The sequence below is a fragment of the Bubalus kerabau genome, chromosome 1 (assembly GCF_029407905.1).
Source record: "Bubalus kerabau isolate K-KA32 ecotype Philippines breed swamp buffalo chromosome 1, PCC_UOA_SB_1v2, whole genome shotgun sequence".
NCBI lineage: Eukaryota > Metazoa > Chordata > Mammalia > Artiodactyla > Bovidae > Bubalus > Bubalus kerabau.
The window spans coordinates 242,848,061-242,867,496 of NC_073624.1; the positions used below are offsets into that span (position 1 = coordinate 242,848,061).

General features: G+C 39.9%; 1 protein-coding gene across 2 annotated transcripts in view; it reads right to left on the minus strand.

Annotated features, from left to right (window-relative positions):
* The window catches only part of GABRB2 (gamma-aminobutyric acid type A receptor subunit beta2), a 438,630-nt gene extending 432,366 nt beyond the window's left edge, over positions 1–6,264 (minus strand). For both annotated transcript variants that reach the window (XM_055561844.1, XM_055561863.1), the window contains exon 1: positions 6,200–6,264. The gene's annotated coding sequence lies outside the window, so the exon portion shown is untranslated. The remainder of the gene's footprint in view (positions 1–6,199) is intronic.
* Positions 6,265–19,436: the final 13,172 nt, after the last annotated feature.

Below are 19,436 nucleotides of genomic sequence, written 5' to 3' on the forward strand. Positions count from 1 at the left end.
TTTGGCAGTCTAATACTTTCTGTCCCAGAAAAATCAGTGATAATTATTGTCTTAAATCCTCCAGAACCTGAGCTACACTCATTTTCCTGATAGCATGGATCAGTGAGCATGTGGGTAAAGATTGAGGGGAAACTGGAGACCAGCACTATGATAACATACCATTCCTTGGAATGGGAATTCTTACAGACTAGATGACTGATGTAGAGTCAGAAAGACTCTACAAATAAACTTTTCTTATATTTCTTGAATTAATTTGCTTGTTTCTCAATTAATACAAATTGTACTGACAGACTGCCTTTCCTATTTAAATTTTATATTTCTGTTCTAATTTAGCACATTAATGTCTTCAAATTCAGTTATCGTTCATGGAATATTTTTTGTTTTGGTGGCAATGCTCGGTCATGAATTCATTGTCAATGTCTAATATTCACATATATCCAAATGTTAATGCAACAACGGCTCACATTTATCGGTAGATCACTTTCTGGGATTTTAGTTTTTCAGAAAACTAATCACCTGATGCTCAGCCCAGAATTTTTCTGAACTCCCACCGTTATTCACAACTGTGAAATAGTCCGAATAAATAAACCAAAATAAAGGTACTGAAAGCCACATATTTTACTCACAGCAGAGTCACTCCACCCTCACTCAAAGCCTACACATTTATATTTTAAACCTAGTTCCACTAGTGAATTTGTTTCTTAGCCCAATGTGGATGAGAGAAGTAATGTGTGGAGGGAGGTGCATTAGAATCAGATATATCAAAAGTAGAAATGACAGCAGAGGGAAAGTGGTTAGAGAGAAGAATATATAAATCAGCTTTAAAATTGTGAACTCATTGTGCCTTGGGGCACACAGCCCTCCATTATAAAGTAAAGTGGTGCAGTCTCAATACCCTGGTATAAGTGCATTGGAACACGTTCCTGCATTAGGAGAGGTGAAACCATGGACATGTCAGTTACTTCTCTGGGCCTTTATTCCTACATCTTTATAAATGGGGGTTTAATTATATGATTTTCAAAATCCTTTAACAACCTAAAAGTCTGTTTTATAACAATTTTAAAATGAGTTTCCCATGACCTCCATTTAAAATATCAGAAGGGTATGGGATACCTTTTAAAATATTTCTTCCAAACACAGTTAAAGGAAGCAAATGTGGTTTGGTTTTAATTGTAGTAAATACTTGTTATTTAGCAGAAGTGAGACATTTTTATAAGTAGTTACATATATTTTTATATAAGCTCGACAACCATCCAGTAAAGTCAATTCTATTTATGCACATTGTATAATTGAGACAACTTAGGTTCACACAGATGGCATTAATTGCACAGTATCTCATGATCATTCAGGATTCAATGTCCATTTTTATCATTTGCAAAACATTATACTCCTTCCCAAGATTCACATGTAAGTTCCAAGTACTTAGAAGGGTGCTTCTGCTTTATTCCTGAGTCACAGACCACTAGCAAGTTTTTGATTCACAAGGGTAAACAAATAATTTGTGTTAACCCAATTATATCTCATTGATAAAGAGCATGGCCCCTGGCTGCATGCAGCCATTGATCCCGTCCTGTAACAAGCTACATCAAGAACATTCAAGTGATTAAATATGAGTCTCACTGCTGTGCCCCCATATGACTTGAACACTAATTTACCCCTAAGAGACTGATGATACATGGAGAGATTTCTTTTTGACTATGTCTAAATAGCCATTTATCTATTTAAAAAATCTGTCATTTCTGTGTAAGTGAGGCAAATCATTCAGTTCAGTTCAGTCACTCAGTCATGTCCGACTCTTTGCGACCCCATGAATCGCAGCACGCCAGGCCTCCCTGTCCATCACCAACTCCCGGAGTGCACTCAAACTCATGTCCATTGAGTTGGTGATGCCATCCAGCCTTTCATCCTCTGTTGTCCCCTTCTCCTCCTGCCCCCAATCCCTCCCAGCATCAGGGTCTTTTCCAATGAGTCAACTCTTCGCATGAAGTGGCCAAAGTATTGGAGTTTCAGCTTTAGCATCAGTCCTTCCAATGAACACCCAGGACTGATCTCCTTAGGATGGACTGGTTGGATCTCCTTGCAGTCCAAGGGACTCTCAAGAGTCTTCTCCAACAACACAGTTCAAAAGGATCAATTCTTCAAGTATGCATAAATATCTTCCTGTAACAATTTGATCAGAATTCATTGTGCCCTTTCTCTAACAGTGGAAATAATACTCATGAGGCAATGACTCACAGGTGAGAACATGGGATTGTGAAGGCTCTCTGGGACAGCTAACCACTTTATACCATCTTAGGCAAACTTACTTAAACTCTCTCAACCTTGATGTAGGGCTGCACTCCACAGGCCTACAAGCTCTGGACTTGCCTATCTGTGAGACTGAAGAAAGCGCCCACAGCGGTGAAAGAGACATTCATAGTTTAATGGATGGAGGATATTACATGCCTAAAGCAAGGTCCTGGAGTGACACCCCAACATGTGATACAGACAGTGGGCAGGAAATGGCAGCTGTCCTCACTCCCAGGGGCAAGGGGAGGTTACCAGTTATAGGGGGAATTGGCCCCAGCTTGTCTCATCCCTGACTAGGGAAAGTAGCAGAGAGCTGTATCTCTCATGACCCCTTTGATACACTGTCCTGGTAGAGACATTCTGATATAAATCACTAACTAGGGCAGGGGCAAGTCTGTAGGAAAGTCAGTCATGTGAATGGGGGTATAGGAGAACCAGGCACTGGTCAAACGGGATGTAGAGAGAGTAAGAGAACAGCTTTCTTGAGTGGCCAGATCACACACTCCACTCCTCACTCCTACGATACCCTATTCGGCCCTTAAATGTGAGTCTGTCCCTCTCCTGCACATCCCTGGGGTCAGGTATGGAGAATGGCACTGCAAGCAGAGACCACAAATACAATACAGATATCAGAAGCTAGAGTATCAGGAGTAAGTTACCTAGCATGCTCAGAACAGTCATTCACCAGGATTTGGGCAAATTTTGGAACTAAGCACTCAGTGAGTCAATGGAGAGGGAGTCAGTGGTGGCAGCATCCTATCCAGTGAAGAGAAAGGTAGGCCACCCTCGTTTTCACAAACCCAGAGCCACCCCCATGGAGAAGGGAAGGCCCTGGCTCTAAAAGAAGCATCTTGGTGGCCTAACCAGCAGTCAAAGTACCAGTCTGCTCACTCCACGTTACATTGAGTGCCATTAGGGGTGGATCCATTTAGTCTTTCCTAACAAAAAGAAATTAACCCCAGTAATTGGACTCATGGGTGTCCAGAAGCCAGTTTATTCCATCCCACACAGCATAGCCCAGGGGTGTTCATCGGGAGTTAGTTGTACAGTACCATTTAACAATGGGGGTCCTTCTGACATAATGGTATATGGGAAGGGAACATGGCAAGAGTCTTTGCCCCCACTGTTAGTCATCCACACAGAATCACATTAGCTGGGCTCATTTTCATGGAAATCTAGACGAAGCCTACAGTGGCATTTCACTGTGGACCCTACAATTAGACTCATTTTATAGTAAGGTTGTGGCTGCTTCCCAGTCCTCAAACAGATTTCCTTCACTCAGGCTAATGATGAAATGTAAGACATCTGACAGGCACAATACAGAAGATCATGACCACTAAGCAAAATACAAGCATTACTGGCATTCTGAGATACCTTTGGTTTTTGTCCTGGTCTTCCATGGTTCAGAAAAAATCAAGTTTTCAATATAGGAACATGTCCATAATCACATTTACAATGGCCACCGAGTTTTATCTTGGATGTCTGAACCACAGCTATACCAGTTTGACTTTGAGATGAATTTCCCCTCACAATGACCAAAACAGATGTAGAAAATATGCTCAATAGGGAAAAAACAGGCCACTCTGGTCAATAAAGTTTAAGTTAAACCATGATAAGCCAGAATGCCTTCCCAATACCTCTATATGTGAAGATTTTCCAATAATTTCCCCTTCTGATTGCAAATCTTTCAATAGATCAATATGTCACAGGAAGCCAGTGTGAATGCTGCCTGACTGCCCTGGGTCCAGATCATGTCCCTCTGTGCTAGGCCTCCTTCATATTGGCCTAGTTATCCATACTGAGGGGAAACTGATCAGATATTGTGGATCAGTTCAGAGGCATGTTAAAGAGAAAACATAGGCTATATATTGTATCACTTATACCAAAATATTACACAAACACTGTACATGTGCTTTTAGCAACAGACTGAAAGCAAGTAGTCATACATCCTGAGTAGTTATACTCTGTGACAACTTCACTAGATAATTGTCTTTCCATCCTCAATATCGGGACAAAAGTGAGGCTAACACAATAACTTTCAGAAACACAGACCTCAATTAACAGGAATAGAATTTAAAATCCACTGAAACATAGTATTTTTCTCTCTAAATTTCCCTTATCTCCACAAAATACAGCCAAATCAAGACTAATTTATTTGCACAATATGTCTGGTCAATTGTCTACACATGCCCCTCCATACTGATTGTGGTAGAATTCCTCAGAAGGAATCTGACACTGAATTCTCAAAAGACCTCTGAAGGTCAGGAAAGCCATGCTAAGGACCTGCCATCTGCTTCTGCCTCGGTGTATTTCTCTCATCTAGAGGTACCCCCAAATCAAGATTCCTGCAGTAGAACAGGAGACAGTATTTCCCAGTTACCTGATAAATCTGTTTGGAACCCAAGTGTCTCAATTTCTTGAGAGACCAGGCAGTGAGAAAGAAATTTTTCAAATCTACTCACAAGTGTAATTTACAAAATTGCTATAAGTCAAAACTAACTAAAGTGGAAGAGCTTTCCTATTTGGAAACACAGATGAAAACCAGTAATAATCCAGATAAGACCTTAAAAATTATCACCATATTCACCAGTTTACTCTAAACAATTCTTTTTTTAAGCCTTTTATGAAGCCATTAGGTTTTCCACTAGGATTCTTTAAGTTCTTACCCAGTTCAATGGCACAATATGAAATTTATTATATTTAAACTTGCCAAAAGTTCCTTTCTATGTACCTTCTTGAAGATGAAGCACTTTTACAAAAGCATCAGGTACAACTGTTTATAAGCAACAAAGACTTTTAAAAAGTCACGGTTAAACACTTAAACACAATGTAATTGACAAACTTGGTTACAATAACCAGAATTATGACTGATTATAATTTTACCTCTTAAAATCCTAATCTCTGGTAAAAAACCAAGCAATAAGTAATTATAAACGTTTGTCATATCAGCATTTCCTGATTGGAAATCTTACATTTTAGTCTTTCTGTCTGAACAAGGCAAAGGTAGGTAAACTTAGACCCACCCAGTAATTAATTTTCCAATATTTTACCCTATTTGAAATGACCTAGACAGTCAATGAATTCTCTTGATTTAACTCAGTTTCAGTTTGTTTGCAAGTTACCAAAAGCTGGAAAGACTATTTTAGATAAATATTCCCCAAACATAGTTATTCCTATAGAGTTTACCTACAATCCTTTATCTCATTTACATCTGAAAGGCATGAAAAAATACCAGTTCCTTCTATATAGAAAGCTAACTTCCTCTGAGGGCATAAGCAAAACCCAGTTTTAGAATGTCAGGGATTTTTTTTTTTTTTTTCAGTTTCCAAATTGCCAATATAGTTTAAACAAATAACAGTAACAGGCAATAATATAAGTCTTTGACTCATATTCACATGTCTCACTTCCAGAGGAACCAGAATCAGCATTCAAGCTAACCTTCACCTGGGTTGTCAGCTCAGCCCCTTATGGCCTTTCTCAGTACAAAAAGCAACAGATAGCCCACAACTGCAGCCTTCTTTTTTCCCCACTGGAAAGACAGCCAATTTTTCCCCAATAGCCTTAGGGTTGTCTCAGTTCCTCATATTCCCTGGATGGCTCCTGTTTATCTGGGGCAGTCAAAAAAGGGCCCCACATATGAGTTCGGCCACACAAGGATCACCCTGTAAATTTAGGGCCCCATGTATTCGAAGCTTCAAAACTTTTGATCCACTGTCCTTATTTCCTGACATCTCAGTGCCAGAGAGAGTCTCCTCCATCTCCTGGCTGCTCCGCCAATAGTTGGGCTGCACCGCCAATAGTTGGGCTGCACCACACAGGCCTGCAAGGCCTGCCCAGGTTCCAGATGGAAGAAAGGGTCTGGCCCAGAATCAGTGGCAGAAACAGTTGTTCAATGGATAGGGGAACTTACTGTTCTGAAGCAAGGTCCTAAAGTGACACCCCACCATGTGTAACAAACATGGGTAGGTCTTGGCATCAGTCTTTGGTTCCAGGGGGAGGGGGAGGTTAGAAGTAACAAGGGTAATTGATATCAGGTGGACTCATCTGTTACCAGGGAGACCAGGAGAGGTGCAGGCAGGCCCCTCACCCACCCCTTTGGTGAGATGTCTGATCTAAAAGTTAGAATGATCTCTGGCTGGGATGGGGGCGAACACGTAGGTGGGTAGGTCATGTGAGTAGAGTGGAGCTGAAGCAGGGACTGGTCAAGCAGGGAATGTAAGAGAGAAAGAGAACAGCCATCTTGGGTGACCTGATCATACACTTCGTTTTCTCCTCTAAAACTGGTGATAATAATAGTTCTTAGTTTAAAAGTGGTTGTGAAGATCAAAAGATTATGTATGCAAAACAGCATCTGTAAAAAACACATGAGATACTATTAGCTGCCTCAGAACCATTACTTAACAAGCTTACTGATAATTGGAAACACCTGAAGGCTATACTGAGGCTCTATTTCAATTCCCCAGTTCCTAGTGCAGTGCATGCATGCTCAGATGATAGGTTGTATCAGACTCTTTACAACCCCATGCACTATATGAAGCCCGTCAGGCTCCTCTGTCCATGGAACTTTCCAGTCAAGAATACTGGAGTGGGTTGCCATTTCCTACTCGAAAGGATGTTCCAGACCCAGAGATCGAATCTGTACTTCTTATGGTGTCCTGCATTGGCAGATGGGTTCTTTACCACTAGGGCCACCCAGGAAGCCCCTCTTAGTGCTCCATAAATCAAAGGAGCATAAAAGTACTCCTTTTAGAGGCTCCATAAATTTTTGAATGCTTCTCATTTATTTCTCTAGGTTGTAATTTTTTTCATCTCTCAGTTCAGTTCAGTTCAGTCACTCAAGTCATGTCCAACTCTGCGACCCCATGGACTACAGCACGCCAGGTCTCCCTGTCAATCACCAACTCTGGGAGTTTACCCAAACTCATGTCCATTGAGTCAGTGATGCCATCCAAGCATCTCATCCTCTGGCATCCCCTTCTCCTCCTGCCTTCAATCTTTCCCAGCATTAGGGTCTTTTCAAATGAGTCACATTAGGTGGTCAAAGTACTGGAGTTTCAGCTTCAGCATCAGTCTTTTCAGTGAACATTCAGGACTGATTTCCTTTAGAATTGACTGGTTTGATCTCCTTGCAGTCCAAGGGACTCTTGAGAGTCTTCTCCAACACCACAGTTCAAAAGCATCAATTCTTCCATGCTCAGCATTTTTTATACTCCAACTCACATCCATATATGACTACTGAAAAAACCATAGCTTTGACTAGACAGACCTTTGTTGGAAAAGTAATGTCTCTGCTTTTTAATAAGTTGTCTAGATTGGTCATAGCTTTTCTTCCAAAGAGCAAGCGTCTTTTAATTTCATGGCTGCAGTCTCCATCTGCAGTGATTTTGGAGCCCCAAAAAATCTCACTGTTTCCACTGTTTCATGGGGATCTTTTTGCCATGAAGTGATGGGACTGGATGCCATGATCTTAGTTTTCTGAATGTTGAACTTTCAGCCAACTTTTTCACTCTCTTCTTTCACTTTTATCAAGAGGCTCTTTAGTTCTTTTGCCATAAGGTTTCTGCCATAAGTGTGATGTCATCTGCATATCTGAGGTTATTGATATTACTTCTGGCAATCTTGATTCAAGCTTGTGCTTCCTTCAGCCCAGAGTTTCTCATGATATACTCTGCATATAAGTTAAATAAGCAGGGTGACAATATACATTTTTGACATATTCCTTTCCCGATTTGGAACCAGTCTGTTGTTCCATGTCCAGTTCTAACTGTTGCTTCTTGACCTGCATTCAGATTTCTCAGGAGCCAGGTCAGGTGGTCTGGTATTCCCATCTCTTTCAGAATTTTCCACAGTTTATTGTGATCCACACAGCCAAAGGCTTTGGCATAGTCAATAAAGCAGAAGTAGATGATTTTCTGTAACTCTTTTACTTTTTTGATGATCCAACAGATGTTGGCGATTTGATCTCTGCTTCCTCTGCCTTTTCTAAATCCAACTTGAACATCCAGAAGTTCATGGTTCATGGACTGTTAAAGCCTGGCTTGGAGAATTTTGAGCATTGCTTTACTAGCGTGTGAGATGAGTACAATTGTGCAGTAGTTTGAGCATTCTTTGGCATTGCCTTTCTTTGGAACTGGAATGAAAACTGACCTTTTCCAGTCCTGTGGCCACTGCTGAGTTTTCCAAATTTGTGGGCATATTGAGTGCAGCACTTTCATGGCATCATTTTTTAGGATTTGAAAGAGCTCAATTGGAATTCCATCATCTGCACTAGCTTTGTTCGTAGTGATGCTTCCTAAGGCCCACTTGACTTCACATTCCAGGATGTCTGGCTCTAGGTCAGTGATCACACCATCGTGATTATCTGGGTCATGAAGATCTTTTTTGTACAGTTCTTCTGTGTATTCTTGCCACCTCTTCTTAATATCTTCTGCTTCTGTTAGGTCCATACTATTTCTGTCCTTTATTGTGCCCATCTTTGCATGAAATATTCCCTTGATATCTCTAATTTTCTTGAAGAGATCACTGAGGAAGGCTTTCTTATCTCTCCTTGCTATTCTTTGGAACTCTTCATTCAAATGGGTATATCTTTCCTTTTCTCCTTCGCCTTTCACATCTCATCTTTTCTCAGATGTTTGTAAGGCCTTCTCAGACAACCATTTTGCCTTTTTGGATTTCTTTTTCTTGAGGATGGTCTTGATTACTGTCTCCTGAACAATGTCCCAAAACTCCATCCATAGTTCTTCAGGCACCCTGTCTATCAGATCTAATCCCTCGAATCTATTTGTCACTTCCACTGTATAGTCTTAAGGGATTTGATTTAGGTCATACCTGAATGGTCTAGTGGTCTTCCCTACTTTCTTCAATCTAAGTCTGAATTTGGCAATAAGGAGCTCATGATCTGAGCCACAGTCAGCTGCCACAGGTCTTGTTTTAGCTGACTGTATAGAGCTTCTCCATCTTTGGCTGCAAAGAATATAATCAATGTGATTTTGGTGTTGGCCATCTGGTGATGTCCATGTGTAGAGTCTTCTCTTGTGTTGTTGGAAGAAGGTGTTTGCTATAACCAGTGTGTTCTCTTGGCAAAACTCTGTTAAACTTTTCCCTGCTTCATTTTGTACTCCAAGGCCAATTTTGCCTGTTACTTCAGGTATTTCTTAACTTCCTACTTTTGCATTCCAGTCCCCTCTAATGAAAAAGACATCATTTTGGGGTGTTAGTTCTAGACAGTCTTGTAGGTCTTCATAGAACTGTTCAACCTCAGCTTCTTCAGCATTGTTGGTTTTGGCATAGACTTGGATTACTGAAATATTGGATGGTTTGCCTTGAAAATGAACAGAGATCATTCTGTCATTTTTGAGATTGCATCCAAGTACTGTATTTTGGACTCTTTTGTTGACTGTGATGGCTACTCCATTTCTTTTAAGGGATTTTTGCCCACAGTAGTAGATATAATGGTCATCTGAGTTAAATTCACCCATTCCAGTCCATTTTAATTTGCTGCACATAACCATGTGTGCACCAGGATCCAAGAGAAAGGAGCAATGACCCCACAAGAGACTGACCCAGACTTGCCTGTGAGTGTCCAGGAATCTATGCTGGAGGCGTGGGTCAGCAGTGGCCTGCTTCGGGTTTGGGGACACTGTAGCAGTGCTACATGGGACTCTTTGAAAGAAATTTCCATTATCTTTATTACCACCACCATAGTTTGGCCTCAGGTCAAGTAACAGGAAGGGAACACAGCCCCACCCTTCAATAGAAAATTGGATTAAAGTTTTACTGAGCATGGCCCTGCCCATCAGGACAAGGCTCCCTTTCTCCCTCAGTCAGTCTCTCCCATCAGGAAGCCTCCATAAGCCTCTTATCCTTCTTCATCAGATGGCAGAAATCAGCAGACAGACTGAAATCAACAATCACAGAAAACTAACCAGTCTAATCACATGGACCACAGCTCTGTGTAGCTCAATGAAACTATGAGCCACGCGGCATGGGGCCACCCAAGACGGATGGGTCATGGTCGAGAGTTCTGACAAAACGTGGTCCACTGGAGAAGGGAATGGCAAACCACTTCAGTATTCTTTCCTTGAGAACCCCATGAACGGTATGAAAAGGCAAAAAGATAGGACACTGAAAGATGAACTTCCCAGGCAGGCAGGTGCCCAATATGCTACTAGGGATCAGTGGAGAAATAACTCCAGAAAGAATGAAGGGATGGAGCCAAAGCAAAAATAACACCCAGTTGTGGATGTGACTGGTGATGGAAGTTAAAGTCTGATGCTGTAAAGAGCAATATTGCATAGGAACCTGGAATGTTAGGTCCACGAATCAATTTTCATCTCTAATGGGCCAAAAATCAGCTTTGCCTACCTGAAAGGATTAAAGGATTACTATGGGTCATGGAGCATGCTAAGTAGTTTATTTTTATAAAATCTCCTATGGACGGTATTATGATTTTTTCTCCACATTCTACAGACAAGGAAAGAGCTCCCATAACTTGTTCAGTTAGCAAAAAAAAGCAGAGCCAGAATTTGAATTCAGGTGTGTCTTGTGTCTGAACCAGGATGCTTGTTGTTTGTCTCTCATGAGCTTGATTATGAGAAAGGTCTTATGCCCTTATAATGTATTTGCATATGCCATTCAGTTTGTAGCAGTGGTCTCTTAACTGAGCAGTTCTCCTCTGTGAATTATGGACTCTCTTTACCTGCTACAAGTGTACCATAAAGACTGAGAATCAATATTTAGGATAAATGAGGCTGGAGTGCTCTTGCCACTGTCCCACAGACACGTCAAGTGGGTCAATTATCCAGTCTGTACATTATTCATATCCTTTTGTCTTTCTTGGAGAAGGAAATGGCAAGCCACTCCAGTAATCTTGCCTGGAAAATCCCATGGACAGAGAAGCCTGGTAGACTACAGTCCATGGGATCACAAAGAGTCGGACGCAACTGAGCGACTTCACTCACTTTCGCTTTGTCTTTCTAGTAATTCTCCAACTTTTGGCTCTTTTCTCACTCTTACTAGCAAAAACATATTTAAATCGGGCCATTGTGAAATTAATTAGTAGGTCATCTTAAAGTCACTTGGAGAAAGAAACACTAATATATGTGTACAATTATCTATGGATTTGGGTTTCCCAAGTAGTGCTAGTGGTAAGGAATCTGCCTGCCAATGTAGGAGACACAGGAGACTTGGGTTTGATCCTTAAGTTGGGCAGATCTCTTAGAGGAGGACATTGCAACCACTACAGTATTCTTGCTTGCAGAATCCCAGGGACAGAGGAGCCTGATGGGATACAGTTCATAGGATTGTAAAGAGTTGGATACAACTGAAGTGACTTAGCACGCACACTTCTATGAATTTAGTATCATTATTTACACTTCCAACCTTCAATGTACTCATATATAAGATGAGAATACCAAAATTCCTTCACTACATTCATGAAAATTAAAATTGAAATGTACAGATCCCACTATAGTATGTGGTATGTTCAACAATCAATAAGCCACAGCATAGTGTGAATAGGAATTGGGATGAAGGTTGAAGTTTTTTAAACCAAAGTAACCACAGAATAATCAACATCGAGGAAAATGTGGCTGATTGCTCACATATTATGTAAATATTGAATTCATATCAACTGTGGCCTTCAGGTTTAGAAGAGGACTCACACAAGTACGACTATATAGAACACAAATTTAACAAGTATGGTGATCAAACATTACATATGCCAAAGTCTCCATTCTACATAGATTATCTCTAACTCAATATATATTATATATATGTATGTATTTCTGTATTTTCTAGTTTTTTTCCCCATTATTATTCTGAAATATAAACTTCATTCATTCATATTGAGCACTTATCACATACCCAAGCTCTGCTGAAAGTTTTTTAAAAAGTGATATATACACTATGTCTTCAAGAAACTCAGTCTAGTGAAAAGAGAAACAACAGTTAATTAGACTCCAGGGAAAGAAATGCTAACAGAGATATTCATAACACAATATGGCAGTAATGAAGAAGACATGGCTATGCTCTGCTAGGGGCATTAAGTAACGCAGGAAGCGAAGAGTGGTCTTTGCTAAATTGGCTCACACCCCAAACTTGTTCATTTTATTTCTCAGTAGAAACCACTGCAATGGAAGCTAAAAGATATGGAGGCAAAATAGAAATGTTCATAGGTCGATGCTTAAGCATTCTTTATCCATGGCCTCGTCCAGGAGGCGAGTGAGAGAAGAGCATTGAAAATTGAATCAAAGAGAATTCTTTCTAATTGAACAAAAATCATTCATTTGGCAGCTCTTTGGACCAAGAAGCACATCATTTCACCTCTTTTGTCACCCTCTGTTCCTCCATACATATTTTCAATATATCAAGTGCTCTGAATATATCGCCTTACTTAACACTAACAGGTCAGTGAATTAGAAATTAATGACCCAGTTACAACACTGTAAAAAAACAAGTTTGAGGTTTTGGCCAAGTCTACCTAGCCGCTTAGTAGTAATCAGTTATCAAATGTCTTCTCTTGCACAGCTTCAATACTTTGGGAAAGGAGAGAGCTGGACCACTTTACGAGTATTGTCATGTCCCATTCTATAAATGCTGAGTACTTCTAAAGAAAGCTCCTGAATTTATTTCTATTTTACCTATGATTCACTTGTTCAATAAAAAATAAAAAGATAAGAAAGTGAGACCTAGTTAGATATATGCCTTTTGCATGTATTAGGCGTGCATAGAAATGTAACTTTTTATCTACAGTTGTACAAATTTCAGAAAGTGTTAGAATCATTGAGATTTGAAATAACTAGTCATTGTTTTCACTGGCATTTTCCATGTCAATGGGTAAATACTGATATCGGACATACTATCAATAACATTATTTTGAACTTGTATAATTCATCTAAGTAATTTAAATATTGATAGAACAACTAAATTATCAGTCTTTCATAATGAAGAACAAAAAGTTAAAAAATTTGGGCAAGAACACACAGTAAATTAATAGAGAAGCAGATACATTTACAAAAGCTAATGAGTTCAATTGAGTGTTAAATTCTTATTTGTAAAATCAGGAAGAACTTAGAACTCACAAAGTTATTGTACATGATTACTTTTCTTTAGTCGAAGAAGGCAATGGCAACCCACTCCAGTACTCTTGCCTGGAAAATCCCATGGACGGAGGAGCCTGGTAGGCTTCAGTCCAGGGGGTTGCTAAGAGGCGAACAGGACTGAGCGACTTCACTTTGACTTTTCACTTTCCTGCATTGGAGAAGGAAATGGCAATCCACTCCAGTGTTCTTGCTTGGAGAACCCCAGGGACAGGGGAGCCTGGTGGGCTGCCGTCTGTGGGGTCACACAGAGTCATCAAATCCATAAAATAAAGCTGTAAGAATATAGTTTTGGCCACATGAAAAGAACATATGTGTTATTGGAGTACTTCATCATTCTCTAAGTAGAGAGGTAATTAGTGTTAAAAACCTGGAGAAGGCAATTCTTAAAGTAAAAAGGGGCATCTTTATTCATCTGCTTAAGTCCCTCAAGAAGATACTGTGATGATTAATTGGATCATGACTAGAGAGTAGTTTTTGAAAAAAATAAACCTTAGTACTCAAAATTATTAGCCTGATTTCACAGTTATCTCCAATTTCTACCCTTTCTTGACTTAAATTTCAATTTTATTGGAAAATTGAAAGCATAAAAATCACTCAATGCCAGAGGCACACTCTCTTTTAAGAGGTTATGTAAAGGATAAGAAGAGGCAGACTTTAGTTAATACTTTGTGCAACTTGATGCCTCAGAACAACCCTGTAAGAAATCAAATTTCTGCTGTTTGGCAGCTGCATCTCAAAGGATTCAGTGAAGTTTTAGACCCATTATGGAATGATCCTGCAGGAGGGAAGGACAGAGAGCAATTAGTCTGACATCTCCGTTTCATATTAAAAAAAAAACACAACAAACAATTGAAAGCAGGAATAGCAAAGTGATTTGCCCCATCTAGTGCTATTGCTTAATACACTTCTGACTTAAACACAATCTCTCTCTATTCTGTTGTTCAATGTTTCTCTCTTCTGTCTGTGGGCATTTTGGGTATGGACACGCATATAAGCATCAGGCTATGTCTCCCTTACAATATATAAGGAGAATGTTTTTCTGGAACAGATACTGTTTCCAACATCCAAAAACAAATACCATTTAGATTAGTGGTGAGATATGTGTGAGAGCTCAGGGACTTGAGTGCTTATCTACAGCGTGGAGATTGCTCAGCGGATAGCTCCTGATCAGAACATGTTCATAATTAGAATTACAACAAGAGGTTGCCAATCGTGATTCTACCCTCAGCAATGTAAAAACCACTCCGGACTCTGGTAGAAAAACAGAGAGGATAGTTCCTTGGGAAAAGGAAAAGTCCTCAGGTTATAACTGATGTAGCTAACTCACTGCTTGGAGCTCAGAACATCAGTGATATCAATAATTTCTTCTTTAAATAATGCAAGAAATTAAAGCCCATATTTCATATTTACAATGATGTCCCCTTTAGAAGATAAATGTTTAAACTGCTTTTAGGAGGGCCAATCAATGAATGAAAATGTATCTCCATTTTTTAAGTGGCAACTTTATTTTCTTTTTGTTTTGTATAAATCCTAGATTCCTGTGAAACATTGCAATTGTGCCTATCTAATCTCCTTTTTCATTGGAGAAGAAAATGGCAACCCACTCCAGTGCTCTTGCCTGGAAAATCCCATGGACGGAGGAGCCTGGTAGGCTGCAGTCCATGGGGTCGCTAGGAGTCAGACACGACTGAGCGATTTCACTTTCACTTTTCACTTTCATGCATTGGAGAAGGAAATGGCAACCCACTCCAGTGTTCTTGCCTGGAGAATCCCAGGGACAGGGAAGCCTGGTAGGCTGCAGTCTATGGGGTCACACAGACTCGGACACTACTGAAGTGACTTAGCAACAGCAACATAGCAAATCTCCTTTTTAAATCAATCAACGATTTATCTATGGAGTCTATTTATCACAAGGTAAGCCCATAAGTTCAAATAATTTAAAAAGGAGAGACAGGGATCAAGACCATCCCCATGGAAAAGAAATGCAAAAAAGCAAAATGGCTGTCTGGGGAGGCCTTACAAATAGCTGTGAAAAGAAGAGAAGTGAAAAGCAAAGGAGAAAAGGAAAGATATAAACATCTGAATGCAGAGGAGGGAGGAGGGTTCAGGATGGGGGAACACATGTATACCTGTGGCAGATTCATTTTGATATATGGCAAAACAAATACAATATTGTAAAGTCAAATAAAATAAAAAAAAAAAAAAAGAAAGCCTTCAGCGATCAATGCAAAGAAATACAGGAAAACAACAGACTGAGAAAGACTAGAGATTTCTTCAAGAAAATCAGAGATACCAAAGGAACATTTCATGCACAGATGGGCTCGATAAAGGACAGAAATGGTATGGACCTAACAGAAGCAGAAGATATTAAGAAGAGGTGGCAAGAATACACAGAAGAACTGTATAAAAAAGAGCTTCATGACCCAGATAATCATGATGGTGTGATCACTGACCTAGAGCCAGACATCCTGGAATGTGAAGTCAAGTGGGCCTTAGAAAGCATCACTACGAACAAAGCTAGAGGAGGTGATGGAATTCCAGTGGAGCTATTCCAAATCCTGAAAGATGATGCTGTGAAAGTGTTGCGCTCAATATGCCCACAAATTTGGAAAACTCAGCAGTGGCCACAGGACTGGAAAAGGTCAGTTTTCATTCCAATCCCAAAGAAAGGCAATGCCAAAGAATGCTCAAACTACCACACAATTGCACTCATCTCACATGCTAGTAAAGTAATGCTCAAAATTCTCCAAGCCAGGCTTCAGCAATATGTGAACTGTGAACTTCCTGATGTTCCAGCTAGTTTTAGAAAAGGCAGAGGAACCAGAGATAAAATTGCCAACATCTGCTGGATCATGGAAAAAGCAAGAGAGTTCCAGAAAAACATCTGTTTCTGCTTTCTTGACTATGCCAAAGCCTTTGACTGTGTGGATCACAATAAACTGTGGGAAATTCTGAAAGAGATGGGAATATCAGACCACCTGACCTGTCTCCTGAGAAATCTGTATGCAGGTCAGGAAGCAACAGTTAGAACTGGACATGGAACAACAGACTGGTTCCAAATAGGAAAAGGAGTACGTCAAGGCTGTATATTGTCACCCTGCTTATTTAACTTATATGCAGAGTACATCATGAGAAACGCTGGACTGGAAGAAACACAAGCTGGAATCAAGATTGCCGGGAGAAATATCAATAACTTCAGATATGCAGATGACACCACCCTAATGGCAGAAAGTGAAGAGGAACTAAAAGCCTCTTGATGAAAGTGAAAGTGGAGGGTGAAAAAGTTGGCTTAAATCTCAACATTCAGAAAACGAAAATCATGGCATCCGGTCCCATCACTTCATGGGAAATAGATGGGGAAACAGTGAAAACAGTGTCAGACTTTATTTTTCTGGGCTCCCAAATCACTGCAGATGGTGACTGCAGCCATGAAATTAAAAGACGCTTACTCCTTGGAAGGAAAGTTATGACCAACCTAGATAGCATATTCAAAAGCAGAGACATTACTTTGCCAACAAAGGTCCGTCTAGTCAAGGCTATGGTTTTTCCTGTGGTCATGTATGGATGTGAGAGTTGGACTGTGAAGAAGGCTGAGTGCCAAAGAATTGATGCTTTTGAACTGTGGTGTTGGAGAAGACTCATGAGAGTCCCTTGGACTGCAAGGAGATCCAACCAGTCCATTCTAAAGGAGATCAACCCTGGGATTTCTTTGGAAGGAATGATTCTGAAGCTGAAACTCCAATACTTTGGCCACCTCATGCGAAGGGTTGACTCATTGTAAAAGACTCTGATGCTGGGAGGGATTGGGGGCAAGAGGAGAAGGGGACGACAGAGGATGAGATGGCTGGATGGCATCACTGACTCGATGGACGTGAGTCTGAGTGAACTCCGGGACTTGTTGATGGACAGGCTGGCCTGGCGTGCTGGGATTCATGGGGTCGTGAAGAGTCCGACACGACTGAGCGACTGATCTGATCTGAATTTTAAACTAACAAAGACAGCAAAAAAGCCTAAATAATGCTGAGCAGACTATTGCTTTCAAGCAATCATGGCTATAAGCTCATATCTACCCAGTACAAATTATTTGCTTCTGTAGGAAAAGGAATGAATAATAAAATGACTTTTCCTACAAGTTTTGTTAAAAGTTCCTTTTAATTTATTTTACTCCTCTTCCTTTTTGAAAATAAATGATATTCTCAGATTATTTGGAAGGAGGTTTGGAATTTAACATCAATAATTTGCAATAGTGGTTTATTTATGTTTGCATGATTGAACAGATCCACAGTTTATCCTTTAGTATATTTGTGTGTGTATATTTCTATGTGTCTGCGCATGTACTTTAGTTTCACTTAAAATGCTTTTTGCATCTTTTAGGTGTAATCTGTATGCTAAAAAAACTGCACATATTTAATATATACAATTTGGTGAGTTTAGATACATACATACAACAGTGATATCATCACCATATCACCATGTGCTTAGTCACTCAGTTGTGTCCTACTCTTTGCCACCCCATGGGCTACAGCTCACCAGGCTCCTCTGTCCTTGGGGATTCTCCAGGCAAGAATACTGGAGTGGTTGCCATGCTCTACTCCAGGGGATCTTCCCAAACCAGGGACTGAATCCAGGTCTTCTGCACTGCAGGCAAATTCTTTACTGATTGAGCCTCTAGCCCATCATCACTATAGTCAACTTTATAAACATATCCATTGCCTCCAAAAGTTTTCTACTGTCCCTTTTCTTTATTTACTCTTTGTTGGATAAGAACAGTTTACATGAGACCTACCCTCTTAACAATTTTTTTAAATTTTATTTTATTTTTTAACTTTAAAATATTGTATTGGTTTTGCCATATATCAAAATGAATCCGCCACAGGTATACATGTGTTCCCTATCCTGAACCCTCCCCCCTCTTCCCTCCCCATACCATCCCTCTGGGTCATCCCAGTGCACCAGCCCCAAGCATCCAGTATTGTGCATCGAACCTGGACTGGCGACTCGTTTCATATATGATATTATACATGTTTCAATGCCATTCTCCCAAATCATCCCACCCTCTCCCTCTCTCACCGAGTCCAAAAGACTGTTCTATACATCAGTGTCACTTTTGCTGTATACAGGATTATTGTTACCATCTTTCTAAATTCCATATATATGCATTAGTATACTGTATTGGTGTTTTTCTTTCTGGCTTACTTCACTCTGTATAATAGCCTCAGTTTCATCCACCTCAGCAGAAAAAGAAATAAAAGGAATCCAAATTGGAAAAGAAGAAGTAAAACTCTCACTGTTTGCAGATGACATGATCCTCTACATAGAAAACCCTAAAGAGTCCACCAGAAAATTACTAGAACTAATCAATGAATATAGTAAAGTTGCAGGATATAAAATCAACACACAAAAATCCCTTGCATTCCTACACACTAATAATGAGAAAACAGAAAGAGAAATTAAGGAAACAATTCCATTCACCATTGCAACGGAAAGAATAAAATACTTAGGAATATATCTACCTAAAGAAACTAAAGACCTGTATATAGAAAACTGTAAAACACTGATGAAAGAAATCAAAGAGGACACTAACAGATGGAGAAATATACCATGTTCATGGATTGGAAGAATCGATATAGTGAAAATGAGCATACTACCCAAAGCAATTTATAGATTCAATGCAATCCCTATCAAGCTACCAATGGTATTCTTCACAGAGCTAGAACAAATAATTTCACAATTTGTATGGAAATACAAAAAACCTCGAATAGCCAAAGCAATCTTGAGAAAGAAGAATGGAACTGGAGGAATCAACCTGCCTGACTTCAGGCTCTATTATAAAGCCACAGTCATCAAGACAGTATAGTACTGGTACAAAGACAGAAATATAGATCAATGGAACAAAATAGAAAGCCCAGAGATAAATCCACGCACGTATGGATACCTTATCTTTGACAAAGGAGGCAAGAATATGCAATGGATTAAAGACAATCTCTTTAACAAGTGGTGCTGGGAAAACTGGTCAACCACTTGTAAAAGAATGAAACTAGAACA